General features: G+C 44.4%; 1 protein-coding gene across 2 annotated transcripts in view; it reads right to left on the bottom strand.

Moving 5' to 3' along the window:
- The window catches only part of SORCS2 (sortilin related VPS10 domain containing receptor 2), a 1363792-nt gene that overhangs the window by 766632 nt on the left and 586385 nt on the right, over positions 1 to 10775 (bottom strand). The window lies entirely within an intron of this gene.

Here is a 10775-nt window from a genome sequence, read left to right as displayed (position 1 = left end):
TCACTCTCTATTTTATCACTTTCCAAGCGATGATGCATCTAGCCCCAAGTGTACTACAGGTTGAGTATCCCATATCCAAATATTCCGAAATACGGAATATTCCGAAATACAGACTTTTTTGAGTGAGAGTGACACAGTGAAATCTTTGTTTTCTGTGGCTCAATGTACTCAAACTTTGTTCAAAAAACACAAAGTTATTAAAAATATTGTATTAAATGACCTTCAGGCTGTGTGTATAAGGTGTATATGAAACATAAATGAATTGTGTGAATGTACACACACTTTGTTTAATGCACAAAGTTATAAAAAATATTGGATAAAATGACCTTCAGGCTGTGTGTGTATAAGGTGTATATGACACATAAATGCATTCTGTGCTTAGACTTGGGTCCCATCACCATGATATCTCATTATGGTATGCAATTATTCCAAAATACGGAAAAATACGATATCCAAAATACCTCTGGTCCCAAGCATTTTGGATAAGGGATACTCAACCTGTATTTGTTCCTGTCAGTTTAATATCTGATACGCCTCCTATCGGAGGGCCATATATATGAAATGGATTTTTTGACCAGGAGGATGAAAGACAAGTTTGCAGTACTTCCAGGACCAAATGTAGCGATTGGCCCCCACTTGCTATAATGCATAATTTGCTGCCAATCACCATTAGACATCTTGCTAGCTGTAGCCGCAGCAGTTTTATATACCCGCAGTACGGTACAGTTGGTATCCCGTCGATAGGAAAGCATTTTTTACAAGTTCCATTTATAAGGTGTCTTTTCTAATAGAAAACCTGGACATTTAATTTTACACATACCTTCCACAGACCAAACTCCTATTTTGTCATAGTAAAAAAAATACAAAAAAACCTGTCCGGTGAAAAATGGGTCTGTAGGGGAATTTCAGACTATGAAACTATACCATGCCTGTTCTTAATGCCAAATACAACAAAAGAACTGTAGAACTCATTCCCCACTAGCCACCTTAATGTATGCTGATCAGGACAATCCCAGGTAGACTGTTACAAAAGGGAGGCCTACATTTCTCAGCAATGCATTGAACAAATGAATGACTATGCCCGATGCCTTCAAATACTGAGTAAAACAAGAAAGGCGGAAGCGTGGCACTAAAGCCCGTGAGAGATCGGACTGCAACAGCGGCATAACCCATCCACGTTTCATTGCTTTAATGGTACTTTCTTCAGGTGATCCTGATGACAGTGTCATTACAGTACTGAAATGTTGTTTATGCCAGTGTAGCTCTGTGATAACTTCCAGACCTGAATGCTATATATACATATTATATAGGTAGATGGTATGTAAAAGTTTGTATCCCTCAGTGGCAAACCAATGCAGCCTATACATAACAATATGAAGAGTTACACCAAAACACTAAGCATCAAGGGCATTATTCAGGTTTGTTAGCAAACCAAAAAAGCACACTATTGGGCAAAACCATGCTGCACTGCAGGTGGGGCCGATGTAACATGTGCAGAGAGAGTTAGATTTGGGTGGGGCGTGTTCAAACTGAAATCTAAATTGCAGTGTAAAAATAAAGCAGCCAGTATTTACCCTGCACAGAAATAATATAACCCAGCCAAATCTACTGTAAATCTTTCTGCACATGTTACATCTGCCTCACCTGCAGTGCAACATGGTTTTGCCCATTAGTGTGTAAAAACCACAGCTATGTTGAGTATAATGGTACCACGGAACAAATAAATGTAAAAAGTAATAATAATAATAATATTATTTATATAGCACTTTTCTCCTAATACAGTAGGACTTACAGTGCTTTATATTTGCATTTACACTACAAAATAGAAAACAGTAGACATTAGGGAAATGCTGAGTATATAGGTAAGTCTTTAGTCTGTATTTGAAGGATTCTAGAGTGGAGGCCTCTTGTACTGTGCAGGGAAGTGAGTTCCATTGACTCAGAGACACAAAGCTGAAAGTTCAACCCCCAGATGAATTATGAGAGATTCTAGGTCCTGCTGATAGTCCTTCATCTACAGATCACAGTAAGCAAATGGATGCTTCAGGCACCTTGGGCCCTGGTCATGTAGGGCTTTGAATGTGAGTAAGCAAATCTTGAAAACAATTTGCCGTCTTACAGGCAGCCAGTGAAGGGAGTAGAGAATGGGTGTTATGTGGCTGGAACGGGGCTGGTAAGTTAACAGCCTGGCAGCTGCATTCTGTACCATCTGCAAGAAGTGCAATTCTTTTGCTGGGAGACCCAGGTAGAGGGCATTACAGTAGTCTAGGTGCGATGATACAAATGCATGTATGACTTTAAGCAGATCTGAGGGAATTAAGTGCTTGATTCTGGTTATGTTTCTCAGATGAAAGAATGAGGATGTGATTGTGGCTGTACCTGATGTTTAAGTGTCAGCCACCATCCAGGACTCCCCTGGTTTCTGCAAATGTGTTATTTTTTCTTCTTTTTCTTCTTACAGCTTACTTGCACCCCACAGTGTGCTATTCCTGTACTGTGTACCTCCACTGATTGCACACCCTGCCAGCAGCAACCTACGAAGTGCACCCATATGGTTGCCTAGGATGGTTCCTCTGTTGGCAGGGTGTACTTCATGTGGATCTTAGCATTCAACTACACACGTGTCAGTTTTCCCACATATGCATTGGGCCCCTGTATGACTCACCTTCCATAGTGTAACCTTCGTAGTGCACCCAACATGGCTGCCTCATCTGGTACGCTTATGGATGGGATGAAAAATACATGGACATGACAGTTTTGTTGGGACCCTATTTTGAGTGTTAGGATCCTGCAATCATCTCTCTCATTTTATGTCATCTCTTCCAGGGGTAGACTATTTCACCCAGGGTAATCCTACGTAGTGCGTCCAAGATGGCTGCCTCATCTGGTACCCTGTGAGGGTGGAATACACAACCCGTGGAAGTTATTACTCAAAATGTCTACACCAGTCCTGCATTATGCTTACTGTGCATGCTAGGTTTTCTTTTTTTTATGTCTGTGCAGCTTGTCTTTCGCTGCTTAATTCTTCTGTATTATGGTGGTCATTCCGAGTTGTTCGCTCGCTAGCTACTTTTAGCAGCAATGCAAACGCAAAGCCGCCGCCCTCTGGGAGTGTATCTTAGCATAGCAGAATTGCTAACAAAAGATTAGCAATTCTGCTATTAAGTATTTCCTTGCAGTTTCTGAGTAGCTCCAGACCTACTCCTAGATAGCGATCACCTCAGTCCGTTTAGTTCCTGGATTGACGTCACAAACACGCCCAGCGTCCGGCCAGCCACTCCCCCGTTTCTCCAGACACTCCTGCGTTTTCTGCTGGCACGCCTGCGTTTTTTAGCACACTCCCTGAAAACGCTCAGTTACCACCCAGAAACACCCAATTCCTGTCAATCATTCTCCGATCAACAGAGCGACTGAAAAGCTTAGTTCGCCCGTGAGTAAAATAGCATAGTTTTGTGTAAAATTGCTTAGCGCGTGCGCCCTGCGGTGCATACGCATGCGCAGAACTGCCGGATTTTAGCCTATTAGCAATTCTGCTAAAAATAGCAGCGAGCGAACAACTCGGAATGACCACAAATGTGCATTGATTTTGATGTCTGTAAAGCGCCTTGAGTCCTGCTGGAGAAAGAGCGCTATATAAATAAAATGATGATTATTATTATTATTATTATTATTATTATTATTATGAATCCAGTTTTCTTAATTTGAAGGTGAGTTCACATTTCAAACTGGTATGCACTACTGTAGCATTTACTTTAAAAGACTCTAGAACCACCTTCTTGCTCTTCTACGTGCTCAAATGCAGTTTTATTGATATATCCAGAAAAAAAAGTTAAAATGTAAAAAAAAAACTTTTTTATTTAAAAACGGGATACAATATATAAAACAGGCAAGTGGAACTCACATCCGTAGGAGAAAAGTGTTCAGCGATAGATGGCAGAAGGATTCCCAAAAACAACACCGCATACTGGCCCTCATTCCGAGATGATCGTAGCTGTGCTAAATTTAGCACAGCTACGATCATTCACACTGACATGCGGGTGGACGCCCAGCACAGGGCTAGTACGCCCAGCATGTCAGTGCCGGCATCCCACGCAGAAGTGCAAAGGCATCGCACAGCGGCGATGCCTTTGCACTTCCAAAGTAGCTACCGACCATCGCAGCTTTAGCGTGCTGGCCGGGAGCTACTCATCGCTCCCCGGCCCGCAGCGGCTGCGTATGCCTTAGATCACAGGTTCTCAAACTCGGTCCTCAGGACCCCACACGGTCCATGTTTTGCAGGTCACCTGTAGATATTTAAAATGTGACAGTTGTGATACACAGTGCAGCTGCTGGGTGACATGGAAAACGTGAACCGTGTGGGGTCCTGAGGACCGAGTTTGAGAACCACTGCCTTAGATGATCATTTTCACCTTGTCAGTTGGATCAGCAGGAAGCTGTGAGGATTCTGTGTATGTGTGTGTATGTGTGTGTGGGGGGAGGGGGGGAGGGGGCAAGGGGGGCAGCTCCAATAGTCATCACACTCTGTGGTGTTGGCGTGAGCCTTGACATTGCATATAGCTGTGAATAATATTTGAGGGGGGCAACCCCAATAACTCTCATCAATCACCTACTGTAGGTGGTGGATTATAATCTCTATAGTTGAATGGTTATTTGTTCATATCACATAGTGGACATTGTATGATTATGTAAACAGGATTACACGATTATTTGTTGTGGTTTTTCTCCCTTTTACGTTGTCCTGAAATGTGAACTCAATTTGACAATTAAGAAAACTGGATTAACAGGGCAGTATGTTTTACATTTATTTGTTCCAAAGTAGATAGATAGATAGATAGATAGATAGATAGATAGATAGATAGATAGAGGCACCTACAGAAAACTTGTCATAAAGGTGTAGTACCCACCTTAACCAGGGTTGTTATATTTATTCTCAGGCATTGCAGAAATAAGTCAAATTTGTACAACAATCCCTACAAGGACTATATAAGAGAGGTCGCATGAAGGGCAAAGATGTCGAGTATCCAACAACAGACACGTGTAGGTAAAACTCTGAAGCACCACCCGTGCACCGTCCCCAAGGACTACAAATGGATTTGCTCAAGACTCAGGTTACCAGCAAAGAATGGGGAGAATAACATACAGTGAAAGGAAATATGGCCGGGCCTATTCCATTTCACATGTCACACACGTTACAGGAGCACCGTAGCCCTACACAGCTTACACAGAGCAGACGCTCTCCGTCATACACTACAATGTTCCTTTCTAATCTTCCCAGCCAACCGTCTGCAGACATTTTGAATATTTAGTTTAACATTAATTGAAACATTATCAAGTGACATGTAATGTATGCAACACGTTTTACACCGCGGGGAATAGATCTACGTGCCCAACACGCAACACCTGCTACATCTAACAGGAATTCTCAGACACATTGTGTGTTTATGTTTCATTTGTATTACGGAACGAGCCAGTGTTATAACGGACTATAAAACAGTCCCTTAGAATTATTGCAGCTGTTACTTCTCCGTAACCCAAAGAGGAGGAGAAACGACAGATCTAGATAACGTTACTTCTTTAACAAATTCTTATTACTTTGCTTTACCCTGGTACTTGTTTGAAGTGGGCATACATAAGCATAATCTTTATATATGTATGAAAAGCTTTATACAGGACCATATAGACTATGCAGTGTTTTACAGATTTAGATTGGCAGTGAGAGAACTTTCCAACAGCTCAGTGGCATATCTATAACTGGTGTAGGCTGTGTGAAGCACAGGGGCCCCTGGGTCCAAGAGGGCCACACAGCACACCCTGCACCCAAATTCTACAATACTTACCTCTCCAGAGTCCCACGTCAGAAACTCTACACAGATCACTGGTAAAATGGCGCGGTAACCATTTTCCCAGCAAATTTACACATGCAAAGTAGTTACTTACACGCCACCAGTAGAGAGGAGGGGGCCTGGGACGGAGGGTGCACAAGGCCCCTTCCTCTCTTAGGCCCTCATTCCGAGTTGATCGCTCGCTAGCTACTTTTTGCAGCCGTGCAAACGCATGTTCGCCGCCCACTGGGGAGTGTATTTTCGCTTTGCAAGTGTGCGATCGCATGTGCAGCCGAGCGGGACAAAAAAGTTTTGTGCAGTTTCTGAGAAGGTCTGAACTTACTCAGCCGCTGCGATCACTTCAGCCTGTCAGGTCCCGGAACTGACGTCAGACGCCCGCCCTGCAAATGCCTGGACATGCCTGCGTTTTCCCTACCACTCCCTGAAAACAGTCAGTTGATACCCATAAACGCCTTCTTTCTGTCAATCTCCTTGTGATCACCCGTGCGAATAGATTCATTGCTAGAAGCATTGCCCAGCAACGATGCTATTTGTACCCGTACGACGCGCATGCGCATTGCGCTGCATACACATGCGCTACATACGCATGCACAGTAGTAACCTGATCGCTGCGCTGCGAAAATTGCCAGCGTGCGATCAACTCGGAATGACTCCCTTAATACGCCTTGCAACAGCTTACTGAAGCAGTGAAGCATATTAGTAAAAGTTTTCATGTAGTGAAAAGGTGTGGAAGTGATTTGATTTGGAAGTAAATTGGTGTGTAATTTGCATGGAATAAATGTGTATACTCACACACTGTACGCATTTTGTAATCCGATAGCATCTGTGCCTGTAGCATATGAGCCTGATTTGCTGCCCATTTGACTGCCCATTTTTTGCGCATACACAAGCAAATCCACATATGAAAGTGGGCGGGGGGGATTCAATTGGGGGAGAAGACACCCCCCTGGGTGAATCAGTGCGGGAACAGCTGCACTTTTTGACAGCCCAAACTTGCACAAAGCTGCTCCCACCCCCATAGGGTAGCGAGTACTTTTGTGCATATTCAGCCGAGTGTGCGAGGGGCACAAGAAGCGGCAATTTGCACCCTTCACCCGCAATTGAATTCCCCCCCTGATGCTCTCTGCAAATGTGCTTACATCCAAATATGCCTCGACCCCTGAATGCACACACATTGGGGTATATTTACTAAGCTCCCGATTTTGACCGAGATGCCGTTTTTTCTTCAAAGTGTCATCTCGGTTAATCTCGGTCATTTACTAAACACTAATCACGGCAGTGATGAGGGCATTCGTAATTTTTTGCTAGTTCAGGTAAAAAATTACGAATGAATACACCATCGGTCAAATTACGCCTGTTTAGATATGAATCTCGGTCATTTACTAAGAAGTGCAAAGCAAAAAAACACAAAACACTGCCGTGAAAAATTACAACTCGTAAAAAAGTCCTAAAAAAAAACAGACCTGCTTTTTTTTTCCGTGATTTGAGATGCATGCAGGGATCCATGAGATCCGTGCATGTATATCAGTGGGAAGGGGTGGGAAAGTGCTTATTTTTGCCAAAAAAATTGCGTGGGGTCCCCCCTTCTAAGCATAACCAGCCTCGGGCTCTTTGAGCCGATCCTGGTTGCAGAAATATGGGGAAAAAAATGACAGGGGTTCCCCCATATTTAAGCAACCAGCATCGGGCTCTGCGCCTGGTCCTGGTCCCAAAAATACGGGGGACAAAAAGAGTAGGGGTCCCCCGTATTTTTAAAACCAGCACCGGGCTCCACTAGCTGGACAGATAATGCCACAGCCGGGGGTCACTTTTATACAGCGCCCTGCGGCCGTGGCATCAAAAATCCAACTAGTCACCCCTGGCCGGGGTACCCTGGGGGAGTGGGAACCCCTTCAATCAAGGGGTCCCCCCCCCCCAGCCACCCAAGGGCCAGGGGTGAAGCCCGAGGCTGTCCCCCCCCATCCAATGGGCTGCGGATGGGAGGGCTGATAGCCTTTGTTGTAAAATAAAAGATATTGTTTTTAGTAGCAGTACTACAAGTCCCAGCAAGCCTCCCCCGCATGCTGGTACTTGGAGAACCACAAGTACCAGCATGCGGCGGAAAAACGGGCCCGCTGGTACCTGTAGTACTACCACTAAAAAAATACCCAAAAAAACACAAGACACACACACCGTGAAAGTATAATTTTATTACATACATACACACATACATACATACTTACCTTATGTTCTCACGCAGGTCGGTCCTCTTCTCCAGTAGAATCCAAGGGCTACCTGTTGAAGAAATTCTACTCACCAGATCCATGGGTCCAGGCTCCTCGGCAAATCCAGGGTTAATCCACGTACTTGAATAAATAAAAAAAAACGGGGTCCCGACCACGAACTGAAAGGGGACCCATGTTTGCACATGGGTCACCTTCCCACGAATGCCAGAAACCCACTTTGACTTCTGTCTAAGTGGGTTTCTTCAGCCAATCAGGGAGTGCCACGTTGTAGCACTCTCCTGATCAGCTGTGTGCTGCTGTCCTCACTGACAGGCGGCACACGGCAGTGTTACAATGTAGCGCCTATGCGCTCCATTGTAACCAATGCTGGGAACTTTCTGCTCAGCGGTGACGTCACTTTAGGTCAACCGCAGGGCAGAAAGTTCCCATCATTGGTTACAATGTAGCGCATAGGCGCTACATTGTAACACTGCCGCGTGCTGCCTGTCAGTGAGGACAGCAGCACACTGCTGATCAGGAGAGTGCTACAACGTGGCACTCCCTGATTGGCTGAAGAAACCCACTTAGACAGAAGTCAAAGTGGGTTTCTGGCATTCGTGGGAAGGTGACCCATGTGCAAACATGGGTCCCCTTTCAGTTCGTGGTCGGGACACCGTTTTTTTTTATTTATTCAAGTACGTGGATTAACCCTGGATTTGCCGAGGAGCCTGGACCCATGGATCTGGTGAGTAGAATTTCTTCAACAGGTAGCCCTTGGATTCTACTGGAGAAGAGGACCGACCTGCGTGAGAACATAAGGTAAGTATGTATGTATGTGTGTATGTATGTAATAAAATTATACTTTCACGGTGTGTGTGTCTTGTGTTTTTTTGGGTATTTTTTTAGTGGTAGTACTACAGGTACCAGCGGGCCCGTTTTTCCGCCGCATGCTGGTACTTGTGGTTCTCCAAGTACCAGCATGCGGGGGAGGCTTGCTGGGACTTGTAGTACTGCTACTAAAAACAATATATTTTCATTATCACAAATGGCTATCAGCCTCCCCATCCGCAGCCCATTGGATGGGGGGGGACAGCCTCGGGCTTCACCCCTGGCCCTTGGGTGGCTGGGGGGGGGGACCCCTTGATTGAAGGGGTCCCCACTCCCCCAGGGTACCCCGGCCAGGGGTGACTAGTTGGATTTTTGATGCCACGGCCGCAGGGCACTGTATAAAAGTGACCCCCGGCTGTGGCATTATCTGTCCAGCTAGTGGAGCCCGGTGCTGGTTTTAAAAATACGGGGGACCCCTACTCTTTTTGTCCCCCGTATTTTTGGAACCAGGACCAGGCGCAGAGCCCGATGCTGGTTGCTTAAATATGGGGGAACCCCTGTCAATTTTTTCCCCATATTTCTGCAACCAGGATCGGCTCAAAGAGCCCGAGGCTGGTTATGCTTAGGAGGGGGGACCCCACGCATTTTTTTTTGGGATTTTACATTGTTTAATTAAAAAAAAAAAAAATAAGAACCCCAGCACGGATCACACAGATCCGGCCGAGATTGATTGTAAAAAAAAACGGCAGTGTTTTGCTAATCACTGCCGTAAAAATAGGTAAAAAAAAACGAATGACATCGACATCGGAAGCCAAGAAAAATACGAATACAACAGCTTAGTAAATCCATCGTAATCAATTCAAAAAGTTGCAGTTTTACACTGTCGATGTCATTCGTGATTGAACTTTGACCTATTTTCGGAAATTACGAATCTCAGTAAATATACCCCATTGAATCTAAAGGAAACTTCTTTCTTGCAATAGTCTAAAAATATATACGGCACCAATCTTGAAAACATTTCTCCATCCTACAGGAAGCCAGTGACGGGAGTAGAGAATGGGTGTTCTGTAGCTGGAATGGGAGTGGTTAGTTAACAGCCTGGCAGCTGCGTTTTGTACCAAATTCTATTTCTGGGAGACCAAGGTAGAGGGCATTGCAGTAGTCTAGGCGTGATGATACAAATGCATATAAGACATGCAGGTCTTCTGAGGGAATTAAGTGCTCAATTCTGGCTATGTTCCTCTGATGAAAGAATGAGGACTTAATAATGGCTGACTCCTGATGTTTCAGCCACCATCCAGGACAAAGTACGCCCCTGTTAATCCAGTTTTATTTATTTGAAGGTGAGTTTACATTTCAGGATAGCATAAAAGGGAGAAAAAAACACAACATACAATCGTGTCGTCTCATTTACATAATAGACAATTAGAGCAAATAATTATGGAATTATAATGATTATAATCCACCACCTAGGTGACTGCGTTATTGGGGTTGTCAACTCACATGGCACTCACAGCTATACACTAGTTGTCAGGCATGTAATGGTTTCAATATCAGGGCTCACACCAACACCACAGAGTATGAGGACTTCACAGAGTATGAAGGACTTTGTAAGAGAGGTCACAGGAAGGGTAGAGATGGAGAATATCCAACAACAGACACATGTAGGTAAAACTCTGAAGCACCACCGTGCACTACACTACAAGGACTACAAATGGATTTGATATAATAGAAATAATATAAAATATGTTGTATAAAGGAGGGGGGGGGGGGGGTTATTTGTGCTGCACGCCCCCTGCTGGGCGTCTTTAGCAATGGGCATCTATCAGAGCTATTCAATTGTTTCTCCGATATACGCCCTTAGTAAACAATTGAATCGGCCCCAAAATGTTATGGACTA

The sequence above is a fragment of the Pseudophryne corroboree genome, chromosome 1 (genome assembly GCF_028390025.1).
Source record: "Pseudophryne corroboree isolate aPseCor3 chromosome 1, aPseCor3.hap2, whole genome shotgun sequence".
NCBI classification, from domain to species: Eukaryota; Metazoa; Chordata; class Amphibia; order Anura; family Myobatrachidae; genus Pseudophryne; species Pseudophryne corroboree.
This window is presented reverse-complemented; position numbering and strand designations above follow the sequence as displayed.